Consider the following 21,770-nt stretch of genomic DNA (forward strand, 5'->3'; position numbering starts at 1 on the left):
CTATCTAAACCCTTACTCTATCTAAACACTTACTCTTCAGTGTCTCATATTTCCTAAAATCTCTTTCTATGTTTGCCCTTTCTTTGTGTGTTTGTGTTGGGGTTTTTTGTTTGTTTGTTTTTCTACTTTGTTTTGTGTAGGTTGGTTGGTTGTTTTGTTTTAATTAAATAGCAAGTTGTCTTACATTTTGTGAGCATCAGATCTTTCCTACTCATCTCAGGGGTCCAGGGGATATCTCACCTTTCTCTTGTCCATCATCTCGCAGTTGTAAATGCTCATGTGTTGTTATTTCCCAAGATGTTAAACTGAAAGAGATGAAGTGGTTTCATTTCCTGTTTGCTTTCAGCTTGGCTTCTCTCTGAATGCTCTAGGTAGGTGTATTCATTAAGGATGCACTCAAGAGCAAATATAGACAAATGGCATGGAAAGAAATATCCATCCCCTGTTTCTAGAGGAAAGAGTGTTACATGTGTTATAGCTGACCTGGCAGGATATTGAAAGAAATTTTTTTTTTTTTCTCCCCCCCTAGACCTCCCTAAAGGTTCATTCAAATGAATGTTGAAACCCAGAAAACTGATTTGTTGATAGTATTGTGAACTCACTTAATGAATTTTGTTCAATATTGGTATTTTAATGTGCCATTAAAAACTTCTCTTTTAGTTATTCAGCAGTATCTTTGCTGAAATGCTTTCAAAAAGAGGTCATGATAACAGCAAAGGAAGCCATTGAGGCTCTTTGTAGGGAATAATCTTTCATACTCCATATCACAATCACACACACACACACAATTCATACTGAAAACACAAAATGAAAAAAAAAAATCACAAAACCACACAAAATTCCAGCCCAGCAAGACTTAGGGAGATTATTAGTGGTATTCTAGCTACTGTGATGAAGAGAGTCTGAGTGCCTAGATAAAAGAATGAAGCACTTTTATATGACATAAACCACCAAAGCAGCAGTTTTGAGCTGCAAAACCACATTCAGTTGTTCTAATGTGAAAATTAGGCAATATTAACCTGAATTTACCAATAGTACCAGGGGTTGGTTTCAGCAGGTTTGACTTGAGATATCCTGTTTCATTTAGTTTTCAGCTTGTGGAAACTCTTTGTTCCTTGACTGTGAACTCCATCTTGCACAGGGAGCTGGGGTTCTTCAGCCTAAAGAAGACTCCAGGGGGTCCCCAGAGCTGCCTTTCAATACCTGAAGGGAGCCTACAGGAAGGCTGGAGAGGGACTTTTCATAAGGGTGTCCAGCAATAGAACAAGGGGGAATGGTTTGAAGCTGAAGGAGAGTAGATTTAGACTGGATCTTAGGAAGTTCTTTAGTTCAAAGGTAGTGAAACTCTGGAATAAGATGTCCAGGGAGGTTGTGGATGCCTCCTCCCTGGGGTTGTTCAAGGCCAGCTTGGATGAGGCCTTGAGCAGCTGAGTCTAGTTGAGAGGTGTCCCTGCTCATGGCAGAGAGCTTGGAGTAGATGATCTCTGAGGTGCCTTCCAACCTAAGCCATTCTATGAAAAGTCAGACAACCAAAAGCTCCAGTGGTACAATGCAGGGAGAAAGGAGGTCATAGTTAAAGTGTATCAACTTTTATTTCTATTATTATCCCTGGAGGTGTTTAAGGCCAGGCTGGATGAGGCTCTGGCCAGCCTGGTCTAGTGTGAGGTGTCCCTGCCCATGGCAGGGAGGTTGGAACTGGATGATCCTTGTGGTCCCCTCCAACCCTGACTGATTCTATGATTATTAATTACTGTTAATATCATGTGTTGAACTGCTCCAGTCCCTGTTCTGCTGGTTATTGATGTTGTTATTCATCATTCTGGAACACCAGAAAATTTGTATCATCTTCAACAGGCTCACACTGTTATAAATTGGGCTTTCTCTTAATAGAAAGTGACAGATAAGGAGATCCTTCAGAAGCCACTATATATATTACTTTTTTTTTTCTGCACTGTGTGTATGATGCCTGATTAAAATAGAAGCCCAGCCAATTTATTAAGGCTCTATTCAGCAGAGATATTCTGTCATATAGGCACTTTGCTCCTTCTGACCTGCTTAGTAGAAATGTAGCTGAGTATTCCTGTACCAGGAATAGTGTGGCCAGTAGGAGCAGGGAAGTCATTCTGCTCCTGTTCGCAGCACTGGTTAGGCAACATCTTGAGTACTGTGTCCAGTTCTGGGCCCCTCAGGTCAAGAAAGACGTTGAGTTGCTTGAATGTGTCCAGAGAAGGGCAACAAAGCTGGTGAGGGGTCTGAGGCACAGCCCTATGGGGAGCAGCTGAGGGAGCTGAGGGTGTTTAGCCTGGAGAAGAGGAGGCTCAGGGTTGACCTTATTGCCATCTACAACTACCTGAAGGGAGGTTGTAGCCTGGTGGGGGTTGGTCTCTTCTCCCAGGCAACAGTGACAGAAGGAGAGGACACAGTCTCAAGCTGTGCAGTGGAGGTTTGGGCTGGATGTTAGGAAGAAATTCTTCACAGAAAGAGAGATTTGCCATTGGAATGTGCTGCCCAGGGAGGTGGTGGAGTCACCATCCCTGGGAGTGTTTAAAATAAGACTGGATGAGGCATTTAGTGCCATGGTTTAGTTGATCAGATGGTGTTGGGTGACAGGTTAGACTGGATGATCTTGAAGGTCTTTTCCAACCTGGTTAATTCTGTGCTTCTGTGATTCCAGACCAGGGCAAGGATGCACAATAACCACTGCACAATTTAATCACCATAACTTACTGAGGCAATTCTCAGTATAGTCTTGGACATGCAAATCCAGCTCATGGAAAAACTGACTGTTAAGGGTAAAAGCTGAATGGATCTAGCAGGATCACGATTGGGTCTCTGAGTTACTACAAACGGAAAATTACATAGCAAATTCAATCCCTCCCAAATCCTGTGGTTGTTTTTTCTTTTCTAAATAGAGTTAAGCTGAAGTGGAACAATGGGAATGTTGTTTTTAAAATAATATTTTAAAACTTTCTGTTGTAAAGTATAAGCTGTGTTATGTTCCTATGTAGAGGGTGCCTCAAGGTGGAAAAAAAACAGTTTAAAATTTATTTGTATTCTCAGTTAAAGTTCAAGTTAAAGTTAAAGATACTTACCAGAACCACCCTTTACTTAAAATGTGACTATTTGAACCTACAATTCAAATCCAGGAGATACAACATTGACATAGGACTGTCAATGTCTAAATTGTCTTCATTTTGTGATATTGGGAATAAATTAAATTTAATATAATTCAATTTGAAACAAAGCTGCACCTTCTCCATAAGCTGGAGATAACTATCAACACTTGACTGAAAGCATGTAGTTGTGTCTAGCCTGTTACCAGAAATCACTTGAGCTATAGAATCAGAGAATTGTTTCAGTTGGGAAAAAATTTCTAAGGTTATCAAGTCCAAATTTGACCTAATACCACTGTGGCCATTAAACCATGTCCCTCCCAGTGGCAGCAGAGAGTGAGCTGGGATAGAAGCATGGCTTGCATTCCTACTTTACTCTCTCTGTTGCACTCAAAAGCTAGAACTCAAATTGCTGGTTGCACAAGTCACAGCTCAGCTGCCTGTCCTCTGCACACACGATCATGATGATGAGGTTCCATTCAAGAAGCCATAGTCTTCACCCAGAACCAGAACTGCAGAATGATAGAGGGTTAAAGAGCTTCTGGTGATCTCTTGTCCAAGCACTATCCCAAGAAGATCAGCCAGTTCTCATCCAGTTGATTTTCAAAATATCTCCAGGACTAAAGAGTCTTCAACACCTCACAGTCTCTGTTCAAGTAGTCATCTTCCACTATCAGTTACCTGAAAAAAAGATGCCTGTTTATTTCCTTTCAGATCTACCTCATCAATGGTAAAAAATAATGTTTATTTATAATGTGGTAGTGTGTAGGGATGGAAGTTGAAGTGGCACATTAGTCCCTATTTTAATGAGTGGTTTAGCTGCGAGTCACTTTTGTGTAGAAGTTCTCCAATCCTTAGGCAGATGGAGTGGAAACTGCAAGCTGACACTAAAAGCACACCCTGGGAGCTTGATGCCTCTCTCCATGTTTTCAATTAGCATCTGAAGGTGTTAACAGTGTGTATGTGGTGTCCCAGGCACAGCCTTATCTTGCGTCACTCATAGTAATTTAAGCAGGGAAAAGTCTCTGACGAGAGCAGATGGCACAGGCAGCAATGTCTCTTCCACTCTTCTGACTTTTCAGCATCTGCTTTGAGCTTTGGACCATCGCTGTGGTTCCCAGAAACAGGTTCATTACAGGCAAACACAGTCCATTCTCATTAGTGTGGAAAACAAGAGTAGAAAACTTCTTTCTTCTGTTTCTCAGTGGATTAGCAGAGCTAGTGGAACAACTGCAAAATAAGAGGGTTTTTTTCTTGTTCTTGGAGAGACATTTAGCTCTCAAATGGATTATTCTGAGTTCCACAATTTTTTCTTACTTATGTAGCTTCAGTAAAGTCATGACCAGATGAAGCTCTTGTGAGGGTCCTTTTGTGTTCAGCATAAATGAGTTTGTGCAGAGGGGCATCTGTAGAAGGGCACTGCCCCCTCAACTGTAGCAAACAGCAGACCATTAAGGTGCTCTTGTAACGATGAATCTTTCTCTGACATGATGTCTGCTGCCTAAAACCTGTCAGAGGATTCGAAGGGGAGGCAGCTTATGTGTTGTTTCAGAACATCAGTTTTCAGAATCAGTGAGGGTCTTGAAGTACCACTAAATGGAAAGTCATTATTCCAGTTTCTAAAAGTTTAGGTGCTTTTTCAAGGTTCAATAGTCCCTTTAAAGCTCTGTAATTGCTAGTATGGAAGTTGCCCTAATCCAGAAAGATGAGCAGAAGCTCAAATGTTTCAGTGGAATGAAGAGGGCTCTTCATATGCTGATAGTTAAGGATCATGAGTGAGTGCTAGGTTGCACTAGGAGAGGACTGACTATGAGGAAAATGTAGTATGCAGTTTTGTGTTGAGACAATACCAAAGTTTCTCTGTGAGTTCTGAAACAGGTGTAACAAGAAATTTTGCCTTTTTAAGCCAGGTGAGAGATGAATTTCTGAAAATCAAATAAATGGGAATCCTACTCACCCTGTTAATTCTGCTCCTGAATTTTCTTCACTCTTCTGAATAACAAAAGTGAAGTTCCACAGCCTTTGTTCCACAGCTCATTTATCTCCTCTAGACACATTATGGAAAGCTCAAATCCAACAATGGAGAAGTAACAAGGATAAAACATTGGCTTTTTTGTATACTGCAAATATAATCACTGCAATCTCTCATACTTATCTGTCCTTCACTAGATGAGCATTGATAAAGGTTCATTCTTACAACTATGAGTCCTTAGATTAATCCTTAGTGTTCCTTTATTTCCAGAATTCTCTGCTAACAAATACAATTTTCATGCCGCTCATTGTGCTGTGGTTTTTGTAAGCACCCTCTAAACAAGTCCATCTTTTGACACTCCGTGTGTTTCCAAGTCTGTTCTTAGTCCTGAGCATCATGGAAGTTGATAGCAATGTTTGAGAGAGCTAAGCACTATATTCTGGGGAGTGGCTGCACTCCTTCCCTTTCACATACTTAAAAAATAAATGGTTAAACCATTCCAGGTGTTTGCTTGCACAGCCTTCCTTATTGCAGTACCAGGGAGTGGAATGAAGTTTAACAGGAAGAAAATCTTACTGAGAATATAAAAATGAAGCACAGTCTTAGACCTTTTGAGGACTTTGCTCTATAGACTACGTTAGATGTGCTACACTTGTCGTGTCCCCACAATTTTCTGTGAAGGTTGGACCATATAGTAACAGACTGAAACATATGGGATAGAGGAATGTGACCTTTAAACTGCTTCTCCAAGTTTCCACATGGTGCAGAGCTGAGTAAACAAAGGATAATATTTGCAGTCAGCAACTTTTTGAAGATACTTCTGGTCTTCTCAAATCTCAATTACATGCAGCTTTTTTAGATGAATTAATTTCTGCAACTTTTATTGTCTAGTCTATTCCTGGCTGCAGAATAAAAGTATTGACCTTGACTCAAGAAATCCATACAGATAGAAGGAATCAATTTAAAAAGTAAAGTGCTTGTGAAGGAGATAAGTCTGCTCTAACACTTTGAACTATGTGGGCTTGCAGATCATTACTGCAATGCTGTCTAACTCTGCTATCACCTCTGCCCTGCTGACATTTCCATGTTGACCTAAATCTATAAACATCCAGACATGTTTCTTGTTATTGTCTATTAAAAGTTGGTCCAACATGGACACACAGTGAGAAGTCTTCAGGCCTGCACATGAACGTGGCTGATCAAAAGACACATAAATCAGTCACAACTTAATTTCATGATCGCTTATTTTCCATGTATTTTTTTTCTCTCCTTGAAGCTGTACTTTTCATATGTCAGTTTTACTTTAAAAGTATGAATTAGAAAGGGAAAACTTTAAACAATATCAATTTTTAAAATCTGACCATTTCTCTTTCTGTTTGCAAACTTTACTTTAGGAAGTCCCTACTACTATGAAGCTGTTCCCAAAGGGTTAACCAAAGACATGAAATGTTGTTTCATCAGGGTGTTACTAGGTGATTGTTGGCTGAGACTTTGACAGGAGGATTTGCAGAGGAATGATGTTAACAAACCAAAGTCCTAGTGCTGCACCCAAGGGCTGCTGATACAGTGCCCTGAATTTTTTCAAGTATGAATGTGCAAAGATGCCTTTTCAGATTCTTCACAGACTCAGCTCTGGTGGTGTTGCTACTGTGGCAGCTCCTCTTGTGTGTGTGGGTTTTGTTATTTTTTTTTTTTCTTTCCCCTCCAATAGATTCAGATTTCAAAGGACATTTATATTAATTGCATAAATCTCCAGTGAGCTCCCAGGAGCTGTATTTTATGGTTTTGTTATGTTTACAGACTATAAGATTGGGGCACACAGAGGTCACTGGCTAGACCTTCTAAAGTAAAATCCGTTGAGGTTAAGTTGGCATCATATCCTGAAGGGAGACTGTAAGACTTAGTAAGAACAAAGGCACAAATGACTCATATCCCTAAAGCATGAGAACCTAGTTCAATACCAACTTAAGAGAAACACTTCTTGAAGTATGTGACAGAAAACAGTACTTGAGGATTGCATTCTGGCCCTCACAGGCCCGCCAAGGTTGTCTGTATCCAGACATGGTAATTTGTAGAGGTATCACAGTTTACCACTTATGCAGGCTGTTGTGTTTATTTTGAAACACCAATTTCAGAGGTAAAAAGAAAAGGCTCCGTACAGCAAATCCTGTCCTGATAGCCCATGTTGGCTTTTTTTTTTTTTTTTCTTTTTTGAGTTCTTAGTAGGAGAGGAATAGAAAACATAGCTTGTTTCCTTTGAAGGACTACTTCAGTTTGAGTTATTAATTCTGCCTCTAAAACTGCAGGCTGGAAAGACAAATACCCATTTGAAAGGGTTAAAATGCCACAGGAGCAAACAGTCAGCTGAAGCAGCCCTCTCAGCCTTCTCAGTGGCTCCTCCACTGTTTTTCCACTGTTGTTAGGCACTCATGAGCAGGTGTTTGCAAACATGGCAAGGACTGTAAGTCTTGGCATTCAGACTGAGAATAGCCCCTCAGGTATACTCCTGTACTGGTGTCTAAACTCAAGGGCTGGGTATCTGACAGGTTTGGCTTCCCTGAGCATGGATGTGTTTATAGAGTGAGATTCAGATGGACTGTTACTTTAGGATCCACTTTAACAACTGTTAAGTGATGTTATGCAAATGAGTCACATCATTACCTGTATTGCACCTACACAGGGTGCCCTTTCCATTTGTGACAGCAACATGCATGCAAACAAGGGACCCTTGGCACCATGAAGAGCTCTCCACCCAGGAAATGAACCATAACCAGGTTATGATAGAAGAGAGGACCACCAAACACCTGTGTGTGTTGTGTTATGTTGTCCCACACCTGTATTTATCTGTGCCAGGGAACCTTTCCTCACTCTCTTGGCTCAATCTGTTCTGTGATTAGCCAAGCAACATCTCATTTGTATGTGAATAATCACAAACACTGAAAGCATGAAAGCCATTATGCTGGTGTCAAACTCTGATGGCAGCAGTTTTGGAGTGGTTGCCAGAATTGTAATTGTTTCAGTCATTTCAAAAGAGTTTGAAGTAGTTGTTAAAAGGAAAGCTGCCTCATCATCCTGGGAAATAAAGGCGTTCTTGGCCTTCAGTCAGGCATTCTTCTTCAGAGCTGGTGACACATTTATGTGATTATAACACCAAATGACTTTTCTGTCCTTCTCTGTTTGTGTAATAGATGAGATGTGTGTGTTTTTTAGGATGGAAGGAATAAGGGACCATGAGAGATTTCCATTTCAAATATGGGAAAATACACAATGCGCTCATTATTAAAAACAAACAAACAAACAAACAAACAAAAATCAAATCAACCAAACAAAAATCCCAAACCAAACCCCAAAAACCCAGACAACAACAAAAACCCCACAAAACCAGGAAAACCAGAACATGATTTTAACATCAGAGGTGTAAGCTTAGGACAGGTCTTTGTGTTGGAATAGGACAAATGTAGCTGTCCAATTTCTTGACCAGCCTGGGGTATCTCAGCTCCCATCTGAGCTGTTATGTGCTTGTTTTCTGCTGAGTTTGTCAGTCTACTTAAAGGACAGGTAAAGCTTTTCTGAATCCAGCTGAGACAGGTCCAAAACTTGCCATCAGCTAGACTAGTGCAAATCACATTTGATCAGATGTACTTCAGATGTACAGAAACTGACAGCAGGACTTGGCCCATTGTATTTCATAAGTGCAGTGCAGTACTATGCATACAGCTCTCTGGATGTGCACACTGAGTGTGCTGACAGTGCTAACACAATTCTGGTTGAGTTAAAATCACTACTGGAATTAGTCATCTTGATTTGTGTGCTTTGCTGTATCTATTTCACAAGAGTGTTCCATGTTTTCAGAGTAAATCCAATGCTTCAATAGTGTTTATTAGCTCCAGTTGCCTCCTGCAATTTGTTTGAACAGTTTATTGAGAGGAGGGAACTGAAATTTAAGTATTTTGCAATATAAAAAAAAAGAAAGTCTGTCTTTTAAACTTGGCAGTCAATCTTTTACCATTCAGAAAGATGCATAGGGCTTTCTCATCTTCTCAAAATACCAACTGTGCTATTATTTAGCTGGTCTGTTCTGTCAGCACACACCAAGCCCTGGTTCTGCCACAGTCACAGAACTTGTCTGTGCACCTGTCAAGGCCCAGTCTGGAAAGTGGTGCATGATAAACAGTCAGAGTGACAGTCCAAAACCGTTCAAGCAGCAACCTTGAAATGCTTGGAGATACTTTTCTTTCATGTTTTAACCGTGCAGTTTTTAAATTCTGAATTCCTGTTTTCCGCAGCAAACGACATGGACAGAGGCATTGAGTGCTCCCTCAGCAAATTTTCTGATGACACCAAGCTGTGTGGTGCAGCAGACATGCTGGAGGGAAGGGATGCCATCCAGTGGGACCTGGAGAGGTGGGCCCATGACAACCTTATGAGGTTCAGCAAGACCAAATGCAAGGTCCTGCATCTGGGTCAGAGCAATCCCAAGCACTGATATAGACTGAGCAGTGACTGGCTTGAGAGCAGCCCTGAAGAAAAGGACTTAGGGGTGCTGGGGGATGAGAAGCTCAACATGAGCCAGCAGTTTGCACTTGCAGCCCAGAAAACAAATCACATCCTGGGCTGCACCAAGAGAAGCATAGCCAGCAGGTTGAGGGAGGTGATTCTTCCCTTCTACTCCACTCTGATGAGACTCCACCTGGAGTACTGTGTCCAGTTCTGGAGCCCCTCTTGCAAGAGAGATCTGGACATGCTGGAATGTGTCCAGAGAAGGGCCATGAGGATGACCAGAGGGCTGGAGCACCTCTGCTATGGAGACAGACTGAGAGAATGAGAGTTGTTCAGTCTGGACGAGAGAAGGCTTCAAGGAGACCTTATTGTGGCCTTCCAGTTTCTTAAGGGGGCTTACAAGAAACTGGTGATGGACTTTTTATGGTGTCAGGTAGTGATAGGACTAAGAGGGATGGAAAAAAATACAAATGGGTAGATTCAGATTGGGTGTTAGGAAGTTCTTCACCATGAGGGTAGAGAGACACTGAACAAGTTGCACAGGGAGGTGCTGGAAGCCTCATCCCTGGAGATTTTTAAGGCCAGGCTGGATGTGGCCCTGAGCAACCTGATCTAGTGTGAGGTGTCCCTGCCCACGGCAGGGGGTTGGAAGTGGATGATCCTTGAGGTCCCTTCCAACCCTGACAATTCTATGGTTCTATGATTTTCAGCAGCAAAAAGACTTCTATAGTTGTAGGTAAGCTGACATTCAGGTGCTGCAGTTCTTCAGATAAAGGCATATCAAAAAGTTACATCACTGAGAGATCTTCCATTGAGTGCATATAGTAAAAGATGAATAGCTGAAATGATCTGGAATTACAGAGGAGTTATCATTGGATTTCTGTTTCCCTCTGGTAAGTGTGCCTGCCTGGATGCAGCCCTGGGCAACCTGCTGTAGATGATCCTGCTTGAGCAAGGATCTCCAGAGGAGCCTGCCAGCCTCAACTACTGTGTGATGTTGTGCATTTCAAAAAGATTTACACCTGATTTGTGCTTGGCTAGTGGACCAAATGAAATGGATAATCTAGCATAACTTTGTCATTAAACCATGTATTACAGGTTTATGAGTTAATATCAATAAATGCAGGAGAAGGAATGAATCATCTTCACCTCTTGAAAGACTGTAATAGCTTACACTAGACAGACTGTCAGTATAGGATATTTTCCATATTGGTATCTAGTTCTTAGCACATATTTTTTTTTTTTTTATTAATTCCCTTTACAGCACAGAAACAAATCTTGGAATTGTGAAATGGCACTTTGCTTAGTATCAGAATAAAGCTGTAGTGCCCTTAGGTGGAAGTAATTGGTGTAGTTTTATGACATTCAGATTGAGAATTGAATCCTTTCGCTCCCTGAAAGCTTACCATGTTTTTATCATCTGCACAATGAAAACTGAGAGAGAATAAAGATCTACATTGTCAAAGTAAGCTGAGAATGTAGTGCTAATTAACAATGCCAAATTACTTTGGTACTATTCAGACAATATTTCAGGATACATACTGAAGAAAAAAAAATCTCAACTCTTAATAGTCTATATTAAATGAGCCAAATAAATGAAACCCCTGTTATATTGCCAAAAAAACATTCCTGTCAAGGTAATGACAGAGACTATGCTAAAGGGATAAGAGCTGACTGGATTTTTAGATGCAAAGTAATTTGTATGTGTGAAGTTACAAACTCAAATGGAATTTTTAGCAGCCACAACCCATTCAGTCTCAGTTCTACTGAACTCACAATACGAAACTCTTTTCCAATGCAGCTACAACAGTCATATGCCAAGGTGAACAACATAAAAGTGAACAATTTCTCATAAATAATTCTGGTTGGATAATTTGGAGAATGTCTGCAAGAGCTAAATGGATTACAGAACAGCCACACAGCACTAAGGTTTCTCTCATTTTTTAATATTAAGACTGAGTTGAGAAGTTTATGTCAATGCCTTCACTGAGCTTTACTACAGTTAAAATGGCTTCTTGTCTTTGTACCATTTTTCACCATGTGATTGACTGTTTATAGTACATTTTCTTTTTATTATGGGCAGCTGCACTTTCAGAGACTGGGAATTTTGTGATCACAATCAGTTGATACTGGTTGATCATTGGCCAGTTTGGTGAGGATAGTGACTCCAATGCAGTATGAAACTAACGAAATAAAGAAGCAAATACCTCTTCCTATGGAAATCAAAAGACTTTCCATTAGGATCCTAGTTTACTTGTACAACAATTTCTGATTTTCAGTCAGCACAACTGATTTCATTGTGATGTCCCATCCATTTCCATCTGCTGATGGCTTCACAGCAACTGTGTTCTGTCCAAATTTAAAATTCCACATGGTACTGATTCCAGATGTTTTAACACTGTTTAATTCTATTTCAGCTGGCACATGTTGAACTGCTTGCTCTTGTGACAGCCTAGTCCTTATATCCTGCATGTGTGGTTTTGCCCTCTTCTTGACAACAGTGTATGACTCAATCTGCACAATTTGTGACTAACAGCTGTAGTGACTCCTTGCTGAATGGATTTTTTTTTTTCCATGCAAATACAGGACAACCATTGGAAAAGAATAGTGTTTGTGAGTCCAGTTAAACAGTACAGGAAGGCCTTCCTTTTCTTTCCTGTTTTTTTTTCCTTTTTTTTTTTTTTTTATTTGCCTGCATGACTCTCCATTCTAATCCTGGTTTGTGTCTTTTACTATCAGTAAAAAATTTTTAAAAATAAAAGTACTAATTTTATTGAAGCATCACCAACGAAAATTCAAAGCAATATTGTTTCACATATGGCAACTAGAAGATCAGGAGGCAAAGCTAACCATTATTATTGTACTTGTAGAAGACATCACCTGTGTATAAAATACATTTGTATAAAATGTTTTTTTCTATTAATTCATCTTTCCCTTCCAGCTGAACTAAGGACATTGAATAAGTCTGATTCCTAGTCTTGATCCTGCAGCCAAAAAAGTTAATGGTATGAAAGATTACATGTATATGGGGAAAGTCAAGGTCTTTTACTTGTTTGATTTTTTTTTTTCTACTTTTATAACCTTTTAGGTTGGAAGTTACTCTTGTCCTCATTGTTGAGGTTTCAAATAGAAATACTTCTCTCTGTTATAATAGTCTAGACTTATAGTCTAGAAGAGCCTCTCCTTTCCTTATCCAGAAGGACATCTCATCTATAATTGTATAAGTGCATTGATTTGTTGCTGCTTTTTGAATTATTCTAACTGATAATAGGTCAAGCCTATGTTGCTTCATGTTCCACCAATGGAGGTACGTGAACAGGGAGTACAGCCTACCCTGCTGCTCTTTATCAATAAATATTTCAGTAAAATAATTGTGATTTCTATATTTTTTTCCCCCATGAACTATGCAGAAATCTGTGATAGGACCGATGTCCTGGAATAATCTATTATCTTCCAGATGAATAGTGTTGGAGAGAAAGAACAGAGAGCAGCTTCTGCTAGAAAAAGGCAGGTGTGGCATGATGCAGTGTTGCTTTCCAAGTTGAAAGGATCCTACCAAGAGAATGTCCTGAACAAAAGGTAACTTTCAAATGTGATTGAAATCATCAATTTTTCCAGTGTTCTGTAGATATTCCATCTTTATCTGGAGAAGCATCTCTGAGAATCCATTTCCAGAGTAAAATGGAATGCTTTCTTTTTGGGTTTGTGGACACTATGCTGTCTTCTACCCAGAAAAATTAGGCTTTGCTAGTAGGATTCAGTTTCTTGTGGTTTCTTATGTTAGATGGTCAAAGGATGTATTTTTGAGCTGTATTTCAGACCCAGCAGGAGTATTGTGAGAATAATTATTCTCACAGGATTTTAACTAAAAAATGGTGGACTTGTGTCAGAGTCTGATCTCTTGCAAATTCCAGTATGATGCATTAAAGATTTTTGAGCTTTTTTCATTGTTGACTCTGAACCCAAGCCTGAGCTTTGGCTAATCTTCATTCTGATAGATGCAAAGCAAATTAATGAATTAACAGAAGTATTGCCATATATCTGAGATAAACATAATACTCTTTCTGTATTTTTAGATTTGTCTCCAAAAGATTTTGTAAATGCAGGAGCCAACAGCTTTAGGGATCTTGTAGCTTTTAACTGGGCGTCAGAATTCTTCTCACTTGTAGTAAGTGCTAGAGGAGGATCTTCTGCAAGAAAAGAGAGAGGTTTGCCTATAGGAACAGAATTTGGGGGGTTATGAGAATGCTATTCAATATCCTCAAGGAGCCCTCTGTCTAGGGACTGTTTATCAATCCAAGCAGTACTACATGTTGTACTTAGCTGCTAAGCTTAGATTTCTATGCATTCAAGCCAAATGGCATTTGTATGAGATAATATTCCAACATTCCAGGTCAGTGTTACTCATGAGAAGTGTGATTGAGCAGACTGAGGGCAAAAAGAGTTCAAATGCAGTGCATTTCTCATCAAAGCTGCAGTAGTGGATATGAGACACTGGACTCAAGACCCATACCAGCATTTTACCTTCCCACTGTGCAATTTCTGTAAACTAAGCATGAATGTCTGCAATGGCTTCTCAGCAACATCCATGGGATTCCCTCTGCATAAGGCAGAGAGATGCTTCCATGCTGCAAATCATCTCTTGAGACACCTGTGTTTCTACTTTAATGCAGAGGGAATAGAGGGGGGACTAAGCTCCTGATTAGCTGTCTTATTTGAATACAATTTGAATGGAAATGAAAGAGGTTAACTTGGTAAAGGAATGGGAAGCTACATTCCAAGCAGACTGTGTAAAGTCTTCCTACAGGAGCTAATAGCAAGTTACATCTCCCTTTTTTTTTTTTTTTTTTTTTTTTTCCCATTTGCCATGTCTTTTCAGATCCTACTCACTCTGGTAGAAAGGTCAATTTGTACTAGGTTTTGAATATTTTGTCTTATTGTCCTGAAGGAGAGTTTATCAGTTATGTAATGCCAATAAACTGCACATGCTTTGCTGTATTTTTGCCTTCTGTTCCTTTGCTTTTGAAGGCTTAGCTGGAGAGTGAGAGCTGCCAAAACTGCAACTGTGCAGCATTTCCTGGCCTGGCAAGTTTGACATTTCTCCCTCGCTGACAGTGCCATGAATAGGTGAATGATAATTTATAAGCCTTTTCCCACACCTGTCTTTGTTCATCTGCAGAGATTTCATGTTCTCTTTGAAATGACTGAAATGGAAGAATTTCCAAAATAGTAGAAGAAAAACATGCCAGCAAAAACTCCTTTCCTTTACACTGGTAAGGAATAGGCCAATTAAAAGCAGCTTTTACTGGAATTGGTCCCAGAATCACAGAATGGTCTGGGTTAGAAGGGCCCTCCAAAGACCATCTAGCCCAACCCCCTCTGCAGTCAGCAAGGACATCCCCAACTAGATCAGGTTGCCCAGAGCCCTGTCCAGCCTCACCATGAATATCTCCAGGGGTGGGGCCCCAACCACCTCCCTGGGCAACCTGTTCCAGTGTTCCACTACCCTCATGGTAAAGAATTTGTTCCTAATGTCCAATCTAAATCTACTCTTCTCTAGTTTGAAGTCATTGCCCCTTGTCCTATCACTACAGGCCTTTGCAAACAGTCTCTCTCCATCCTTCTTGTAGGACCCCTTCAGACAGCAGAAGGCTGCTATTAGGTCTCCCCAGAGCCTCCTCTTCTCCAGTTTGTACATTGCCAGCTTCCTCAGCCTGTCTTTGTAGCAGAGGTGCTCCAACCCCCTGATCAATTTGGTGGCCCTCCTCTGGACCTGCTCCATCAGGTCCATGTCCTTCCTATATTGAGAGCTCCAGACCTGGATGCAATGCTCCAGACCTGGATGCAGTACTCCAGGTGAGTAAAGCAGCAGAATCAGCTCACTCGATCTGCTGGCCAAAGCTCTATACACAGGGAAAAAGAATCATAAATGTATATGCAGTCCAGATCTCAGATTAATCCCAAGTTAGTCTGAAAGCTACTGGAACCTCCAAATCTGGGGTTTTAGCTGTCAGCCCTTCTCCCCACAGGGAATACACTTGCAAAACCATACAGTTCAGTCACACACAGTTAAAGCCTCAGGGCTCTGTGACATGTACCTATCTCCTAAGGAACATACACACAAACATTTGGCCAGACATGAATACTTTTCCCAGCTCCTGAACTTAGTGAGAAAGCACATTGTGGCTTGTTATTTTAATACCAAAGTTGCAAGCTGATAGGCTACAGACAGCTGCAAATGGAGGAGCTGAGGCTACTTCTGTTCTTCCCAGTTGTCCTACTCCTGCTCTGGGTGGTTAGATGAAACCACTGATTATAGCAACATGCATCTATAAGTCTCCAGAATGCCTTGCAGGGGGAACAAGCAGCTCCTGTGGAGAGCTCTGCACCTCAAAATATATGGGAGTAATTAAATTACTGCTAACTGAGTTTAGTAATCCAAGGGCTCAAACACCATCCAGCTAACACAGAAAATATGACAAAAGGAAAATACCTTTTCTGTAACTTATGTTTTCCATCTCACAATTGCCTAACCTGCACTGAGAATTGCTTTCTGTCACATCTCCCATCACATTTGAATTGGTTATTCTTGGATTTCTTTTCTTTGGGGGCAATTTTGGTTGTAGTTGCTGTTTGCTTACAGGATTGGAAACAAACAACAACAAAAAAAATTCCACTGCCTGTCATAAAACAACTTACCTGAGAGAAAACAATAATACCACTGAGGTGACTGTACAGTTGCATTTCTTGGTAAATATGTGCTTTTTACTGATTGCTTTTGGTTTCATAATTCACAGCCCTTGACAGCCTCTAATTCTAGAGAATAAATTTCCTCTTGCTTCAAAAAGGTTTCACCAGTCAGACTGATAAAGGCAGCTGTATTAGCAGAGGGTAATATCATACAATAGAGACAAATCAATTTTTCATGGAAAAAAAAAATTTAATGAGGGGAAAAAAAAAAGTTGCTTTGCATTTTTTTCCCTCCAAGTCTTAAACCCACAAATTGAGATTTTTTAAAAACAAGCAAATGAACTTTTTTGTTCTGTATAGGGTACATTTTATTAGCATCTGGGAAACAATCTTAGTTTTATTGCTTTATGTATTTGAAAAAGACCCTATAGGTCTTATCTGTGCTGGCTAAAAACTCTCCTCTTCTCCCCTTCTCTCTGTTTTGTACAAGTTCTACTTCTTGGTCTATATCTGTTATTGTCCATTGCCCTAATTTTGTAATTTATTAAGTATTCTTTTCTTATCACTTCATGGATTCTGTCATGTCAGCAATGAATCTTTAAAATGTAGTAGGTCTCCTTGATTATGTCCTAGCACTTGGACAAATAACATTGCAGCCTGCTCTCACTCCCCCTTTGCTGTTAAATTTGCATCAGCAATCGATCTGCTTTGTAATTGTTTCTGGCTTTCTGAAATTGGTTCTTCAAAAGCAGCGTGGCTGAGACTTTATGCTGCTTGCACATAAGAAATGCTGTAGGATGATTGGTTTTACCCTGACACTCACCATTTTTTCTAGCTCTAGAGGGAATTAGTCTTTATTTCTTAAGGTAAAGTTTAATATAGATTTCCTAGCACACTGGATGCAACCCTTTTGATTTAGGAAATTATCTTCCAGGCTAGCACCAGTCTCTTAAGGTACACATTTCATATTGTAGCCCTGTGTGTTAATGCAACATTTTTCTCTAGGTAGAAACTATAAATTGATATTAAGAACCCAGGCATCCTTTACTCTTTCTGGTTTTATGGCCTGTAAAAAGTGTCATTTATATCCCATCTCATGCTTTATCTGTTATCACACTGAGCATCCAAGATCATTTTCCATTTATTTTTCATTGAACTGGAGAAAGGTAATTCTGTTTTCCACAATCTTCTCAAATGCAGGTAACATATTTCAGCAGTCTCTAGTTTCTGCTTATGAAACGGGCACAGAGTCTATCCCTGCAGTTGTTCTTTAATGCAACAATTATCCTTATGCTTGATATTTTCCCAGAATGTCTTTTGTACCTTAGGATGAGAAACAATAACTTATATCTAAGAACTGTCTGACAGATGTGTCAAACTTTCAACACCAAGCTGCAGTGAGGCACACAGCCTAAAAGCTGCAATACAGAGTTTGGATTCACAGGCTAGCAAGGACTGTTAGATATGTCCTGAGTCTTTTGGGAGGAAATGAAACTTTTTAGGTTCACCCAGGTACTTAGTTTTCTAACTCATCCTCAGCTTCCTCAGACATCTGTTTTCTTTACAACACCCCTGGAATGAGGAAACATAAACTGAGAGCTCTTTCATTATACCTTGCTGAAACAAACCCAGTGGGGACAATAAATATTAGTCATTTATGGAGAAAATAAGATTTAATGTTCTCCTTAAATCACTTCTCTTTGCAGCCAGAAAATGGTGCCATCTTCCAATGCAGTGGGAATATTTGAAGCTTAGGAATGTGTATTACTCCTATTGACTTCTCTCCATAGCAAAGCAGCATGGTTTACATATGGGAACACAGTTGGTGCCCTTCTCCACAGGCCAGTAAAGAATGGGGATAGATTTCAGGGTTGCCAGAAGGGTATCTGAGGCCTTTTTGAGGATCTGTTCTCAATAGCAGTGCTCCAAGGGTAGCACTTTTCTTTCTTTACTTTTTTTTTTTTTCTCTGCACACTGTCATTTCAACTTCCATCCTGTCTGAAAATAACAGATCTTGGCTTTGCAAATTTGGACAGGGAGGTTTTGAGGTTTTTTCTTTTTTTTTTTTTTTTTTTTCTTTTTCTCAATCAGTGCAGTATTATCACATCCTCACTATTTTTATTCTTCCCAGTAGACTTTTAAAAAAGGCAACTTCAAAATAAAATCTCCTGGCTGCAGCAAGGGAAGGATTATCACAGATTAATTTGGCATGCTTGACCTGAGTGATTCTGTTGTTTTACTGCTTTTCACAACAGTTTTCAAATGTCAGTATTTATGACCCATTTTAGAAATCATCATCAGAGGATATTAGTCTTACCCTGTAGGATAGATGATATGCATTTTACAGATTATTAAGATCCTGCATTTGCCCTGAGCACATATGGAACTCTTCTTGAAATGTGGACCTCCTACACAGTTACAATCAAATTACTGGGTAGATGGTTCCACTGGGGTTCCTGTTTTGTACCCTGAAACTATCAAGATTCAGTGAGGATCCTAATGATAGCTGAGAGTCCCAAAACTTTTGGTATTCATGGCAACCACATAGTCTGCTGTACAGTAACTATTGCTTTGTCACTTGTTTCAGGTTGAGCTTTGAAAACAACTGGCAATAGAAAAGCATCTTTTCCTGCCTTCTTTCTGCAGAGCCTGATATTCTTCCCTGATATATTTTCTTAGTGCACAAGATACATTTCTTCCCATGAAGTTAATTGGCAGAGGGCTTCCAGCAATATTAATGGCTAAGTGATTAGCTTGCTGTTCATGGCACTATGATAATCAGAGTTTTCTTCAGGGGAACACTGATTTGATGCACAGTTTGCATGTTCTTCACCTCAGAGGATTCAGCTGGAGCTTATGAAGGTTATAGTAAGAGATGAAGAAAGGTTTAAAGTCAGCAAGAAAACTACCCAAATATCCAATCAGATATCCGCCAGGGGGGCTGAACATGGTCATTTGTGGGGGGGCTGGGGGGGGTGGGGTGGGACATTAAGGGAGAAGAAGCCTTTCACAAGTACTCCTCTCAAAGGTCTGTTTTTTCTTTCAATTGGTCTTGACCACAGTCCAAGAACGATGCTGGGGCAGAAGCTTTTGATACTGATGGCAAAGTAACAGTCTGGGCTCACTGACTGTTATCCCACAAACAGTGTTAATTTATACAGATCTGTTTAAAATATCTAACTTTCATCTGCTGCTCAAATTGGCAGTAAGATCTAGGCTGCTGCCTGCTGAAAGGCATGAAAATGACTTTTTATGGGCTTCAGTTCAGACCCAGGATCTTGATTTTTGCAAGAGTCTTTAGGACATGATTCTGGAGAAGCACACAAATGCATGCTTCACTTTAAACAACTAAATCTGCTCCATCTGAACAGGGATGCCACCCTGAATCAGGCTGTGGCTAATAGTTATATTACTGTAATTAATAAGAAGCAGATGTGCCTGGCCATTGGTAGCATGGGGGCATAGATCCTTAGGTTTTGTAAATGGACCAGTGAGGGAACTTTCTGAATGAAAAGCTTTCTCAGATGAGACAGCTACAGAAGCAGCTTCAGAAGGCTTCTATTGCCTCACCCAACTACTTTATTTTTTGCTTTGATAACAGTGTTCTTCCTAAAAGAAAACAGGACTGGTTAGGAGTTGTTCTAGATTGATGGAACAAGAACAATTGGAAGAGGAAAAGTGATTTTAATTTTCAGTGTCTGAATTGAGCAATTAGGAAAGAATTAGATTGGCATAGACATAACCAGGAGATGTCAATAGGTAACAAGTGTCAAGCAAATCACAGTAACGCTGTAGTGTGGGCTAGTCTGTAAGTGCTTGCTTTCTCCCTAGCTCTTTGATCCATAATTTATAAATCAATGATGGGTTAAAGAGACACAGACAGAGCTCAGGAATATATGAGGATTCCTCCAGTCTCACAGTTTGGGGTTTCATGACAGAACAGTCAAAGGATCTGTATGACTCAGGAGGCCAGCTCCCATTCTCCAGTGAAGTACATAAAACACAGCTGCGGCTCTGAAAAACAGACAGCCTGCATGGATGTGACAGAAAAGGGAGGGAGTGAGCCAGGAGGTGTGGGGGGGTTAAAAGAAGATCAGCGCAGAGGCAGAAAGAGATCTAGTATCTACACAGAGTTGTCTTTCAAGACATAAGTACAGGATGGACTAAGTGTAGATCCAGGTGTACATTTTCAACCTGGAGTTTTAGACCTGCCACAATCTGAAGCACTGCTCCACATTCCTGTTCCATTCACTCTGTGAGTACAGTGTGAATTAAGAGGCAAGGCAATTAGACTCAGTGCTAGGCTGTTTATACCTTTGCTGCTTGTTTAGATGACATTTTGAACAGCTGCTTTGGGAAGAGGCTTTCATGTATGGAATCTCCCCTAATCCTGAAAGTTTAAAGTGCTGCGGCAGATACATTGACAAAACCTATCAACAGGGGAACTTCCAAGGAGGTTCAGTTTCTCCTGCTGTCTCACCTAAGTTTAAAAAAGCCACAGAGATAGTTATTTTAACTGCATTTTAGGGGGCTTGGTCCTGGGATTATGGCTAAGCAGGAAGTAGATTTTCCCATTCACAAGTGGGGCAAGCCTCGGTTGCTTTCCTTGTAAGTTTCCAGATATGAAGTAAAAGTTTTATTTTCTTTGGAAGTTTTCCTGGCTATCCCTATGTATTGTGCCTCTTGCTGAGGTCTAGGAGACAGTGATACCTTGCTGAGTTTTCTCAAAATATTGACATAAATCCTGGTGGAACTTCCAAAAGCTCTGTTTGGGGAGAAGTTAACTTTCTTCCTCTTCCCTTGCTTTACTTAGCTACTGTCTCAGTAAAATAGGTGTCCTGTCAGTAGGGATTTGATTCCCCAGAAGGAGCCATCTCCTGGGGATCCATGTCTGTTATTGATTACTGCAGTTTGTAAGGGCTTTGGTTTTATTTTTTGTGTGTGGGTTTGCCTTGCATTTGTCTTTCTGATATGCAGTCATTACCATCAGCATTAGCTTTAAATCATTTCCCTGACATTGACAATGGCTGTAATTGTTTTTTCAAAAAGCAATTATCTTTGTTGTGGAAAAAGTCCAGATATAATTCATGTTAAACTCTACTGAAACCTGTATGCCAAGCCATTGGAAATCTGAGTGTTTTGGCAAGATCAACCCTCCAGGTTTAAGTGTATGGCACTACAGGATGAAAGGCACTTTCACAGAGCCATGAAGTAGAAAATGAAAGTACAGCAATTAATTTTGTTGTGCTGAGAACACAGATCCACATGTGATTAGATCCTTCCATGTACAGTGAAGTGTCACCTACCCTACAGAACTGATCATCATCTGGCAGGTTTGGAGGCAGAAAGAGCAATGTTTACAAAGGGCTGATACCTAGTGTTAAGGAAATCATACATGCTTACACTCTCCTGAGTCCCAATAGTTCCCATTGCCTTATTAAAGGTATAGGTTCTGTATCTCTCCTGAATCCCCAACTGAATGAAATTATTGGCTC

The sequence above is a fragment of the Indicator indicator genome, chromosome 22, assembly GCF_027791375.1.
Source record: "Indicator indicator isolate 239-I01 chromosome 22, UM_Iind_1.1, whole genome shotgun sequence".
Lineage (NCBI taxonomy): Eukaryota > Metazoa > Chordata > Aves > Piciformes > Indicatoridae > Indicator > Indicator indicator.